This window comes from Coregonus clupeaformis, chromosome 16 (assembly GCF_020615455.1).
Source record: "Coregonus clupeaformis isolate EN_2021a chromosome 16, ASM2061545v1, whole genome shotgun sequence".
Lineage (NCBI taxonomy): Eukaryota > Metazoa > Chordata > Actinopteri > Salmoniformes > Salmonidae > Coregonus > Coregonus clupeaformis.
This window is the reverse complement of record NC_059207.1, coordinates 7,731,909-7,735,424: the sequence shown is the minus strand read 5'-3', so window position 1 is coordinate 7,735,424 and position 3,516 is coordinate 7,731,909. Positions and strand designations below refer to the sequence as shown.

Here is a 3,516-nt window from a genome sequence, read left to right as displayed (position 1 = left end):
GTCTTCTGAATAAATAGAACAACATAATTCAATGCATAATGACGTCACCTAAATGAAAAATAACAATAACAACCCCTGAGATTTGACTCAGTCACTTCTATTTTTTTTATCTGAGATCCACGTTTCATGACTGTTCCACTGGACACCTTTGATATTGGTTACTTCAATGCCAAGGTAGCATTGACCCCCAGCCGTTCCATATGCATTTTATCTATTCCGGAGCTACCACACCTTGTTCAACTTGTCAACCAATCAGCAAGGAGAATCAGGTGTTCTAGTTAAAGCTACAACAACATTTTGAAACGCCTGGGGGTCCCCAAGTAGAGGTTTGAGAACCACTAACCATCCTCAATTCAAAAGCTGTTTTCTTGACTGCACTTCTTCAATACGTCGGTAGTTGGAGCCAAGGAACTGAGCAGTTCTTAAGAAGTAGAACGCTTTTTTGAGAGATAGAGAGGTTGTTGACTCAAGAATGCGAACGTGAGACAACTGCAGAACGGACAGACAGACGGTCGGTCCTCTAGTGTTCAGAAGAGTATCATCTGTAGTGGATTCCCGAGGTGCTGACTACAAAAGTCTTCTGGCATTCTGAGAGTAAGGTGAGAACAAATAATGTGGGCTAGAAGGTTGAAATACTTTGAGAGCTGGAGGCGTTTAAATTTCGAACAGTCGAATTGCTGCCTTCATCAGTCTGAAAGCTACTGCGATAATCACAGGTAGAACAGCAAAACATGTTTATTCAGGCACGGGAGTTGAGTAGTTTGCATTTTACACAATCAAGGAATGTAGCCTACCCTCCAGTTTGAGACACTTTGTTGCTATAACACTTTTTTTTAATAGTGTTTCATAAATCCAGTCGCTTACAATGACAGCTCCAGATCTCTATATCTAATGGCACTAAAATGTGGCTTTTCACACAGCCTGGTCATATAGACTAAACGTAACATAGTAAACGTAAATCCGGGTTAACAAATTAGTATGGTATGTTACTTTTGGTATGGTTACAGAAGACAGAAGGTTACTTAAAGGAAAACCAAACAAAAACTATGTTTTTGCATTTGTTTCATTAGTCCATTGTTGATATAGTCCCAAAATGTTTTGCTTGTCAGCAATAACGTTTTCAAGAAATGTAGCATTCAAAATAGATGTCGCATTTTTATATCAACAATGGACGAATCGTTTTTTGGGTAACATTTTCCTTTAAGGCAAAAACAAAATGAGGGTGGTTGGTTGGGCGTATTACACGAACATCTAGCAACCCAAAGGTTGCGTGTTCGAATCTCATCACGGATAACATCTTAGCGAATTAGCAACTTTTCAACTATTTATTACATTTTAGCTACTTAGCATGTTAGCTTCCCCTTCCCCTACCATAGCCTTAACCCATTTAGCTAACCCTTTAACCTAACTCCTAACCTTAACCCTAACCCCTAGCCTAGCCAAAGTTAGCCAGCTAGCTAAAGTTATCGTTAGTCACCTAGCCATCTAGCTAACATTAGCCACAACAAATTGGAATTCATAACATATCATTCATTTCGCAAATTTGTAACATATTGTATTTTTGCAAATTCATAACATATCATATGTTTTGCAAATTTGTAACATATCATAAGAAGTGGATGATGGACATCCACAAATGAATACATACCATAAGAAACGTAACATATCATACTGAAGGAGTGTATCGAATATACATACAGAATAATACGAAATGCTTTGAGACCAGGTTGCAGCACATCCCAGCTAGCACATTTGGTTCCTTGGAAGTTGGAACTTATGTTTTTGGTTTCACATTGGTTGTGGAACTAAGCCATACATTTCCTGACCAGTAAAACAGAAAGTATTTCAAACATTCTGAGAACAGAAGTGAAAATGTTGCCTGTTCTGGGAAAATTTATTTTTATGTTGCAGAGAGGATCTGTGACGTTTTACTCTGGTTCCTTGAAAGTTTTTCTGGGAGGTTTTATTAACGCTCTGAGAGCGGAAATTATTAGGTTATTTGAAGGTAGTTAAATACAATTCTGAAAACATTCTCTAAATGTTCTGAAAGTTTTATGGTTATTGCTGGACTTTTTTTTAACACTAGGGGCTCTATTCAATCTGTAATGGTGAAGCGTTATAGATTCCCTGATAAACATGTAATGTTAATTTACGATTGAGCCGACGTATGCAGCGTGAATGCAGTTTCTGCTAAAGCGGGAACAGTGCCTTTTAAATTTGAATTACGCTGGATTTTCGCAAAACGGATTGAATATGGCCCTAACAACAAAATGTAAAGGTTATTTGGAGGTTTTTGAATACCTTATTGAAACATTCAGTGAATGTTTTAAGACTTTTAATAACACTTCTAGCTTATTTTGGGTAAGCACTCCAAGCACAGATAGGACACATGGAAATTAATTTGCTTAGGCTTCAATCATGCAAACACATTTAATTTTCTATTGTGACATGGCATCAGTGAGAGTTGAACCTATGAACTTATCTTCCACTGCGCCACCAGGCTAACGCTAGTATGCCATGTTTTGTTTAACGCATACAAACCTGTTCATTTTAGTCTATTCAAACAGACCCCATTTCAAAGGAAACAATCACTCATTAAGATCAGGTATGGCCAATTAGTGGGCCAACACACCTGAACACACTTAACAAGAGAGTTTTGTTGACGTTGAGAAAGGAACGTATTTTTTTAAATAACGTTATTAGAGCGTTTTCTGAACGTTACTAATGTTTTCTTGTTGTTTTTATGGAAAGTTTTTTCTTCATGTTCTGAAAATGGAATGTATAGATGTGTTGGTCGTTTAGCAACAAAACCAACTTGTACGCAACTATGGGGCAAAACAGACGGGGTTGGCTTATTTTTTTGTTTTGTTTAGTTTTTTTTAGTCATTTAGCAGACACTCTTATCCAGGGCTTAGACTGTTAACATGTAAACAATATTTTGTCTCCATGTTTATTGAAAACGAATACATTTGCACAATGAGCACTTTTTGTCTCTCAAATACATCGTTACAGTTGTTGGTTAGCTAGCAAATGTTTTGCCATATTAGCATAGACATGACATTGGTCAAGACAAGACATGGTATCAATAACAAGATGCAACGAGCAGAAATGAGCCACCTACGATTCCCCACATGGCAGTTTCTTGTAATTGTTGATAGCTATCTGACTGTTCAGAAGCATAACAACACACGCCTTCGGGCCACATTGATGCGCGCGCATCATTTTCGTGATGTTGTCAGTCAACCCGTCTACGTGTCCCCCCTCCATGATGTAGGCTACGTGTCCCCCCTCCATGATGTAGGCTACGTGTCCCCCCTCCATGATGTAGGCTACGTGTCCCCCTCCATGATGTAGGCTACGTGTCCCCCTCCATGATGTAGGCTACGTGTCCCCCTCCATGATGTAGGCTACGTGTCCCCCTCCATGATGTAGGCTACGTGTCCCCCCTCCATGATGTAGGCTACGTGTCCCCCCTCCATGATGTAGGCTACGTGTCCCCCCTCCATGATGTAGGCT

The 3,516-nt window shown here is 39.2% G+C and overlaps 1 protein-coding gene across 2 annotated transcripts in view; it reads left to right on the top strand.

Annotated features, from left to right (window-relative positions):
• Positions 1 to 404: 404 nt before the first annotated feature.
• The window catches only part of LOC121584379 (bone morphogenetic protein receptor type-1B), a 148,507-nt gene continuing 145,395 nt past the window's right edge, over positions 405 to 3,516 (top strand). For both annotated transcript variants that reach the window (XM_041900216.2, XM_041900217.2), the window contains exon 1: positions 405 to 599. The gene's annotated coding sequence lies outside the window, so the exon portion shown is untranslated. The remainder of the gene's footprint in view (positions 600 to 3,516) is intronic.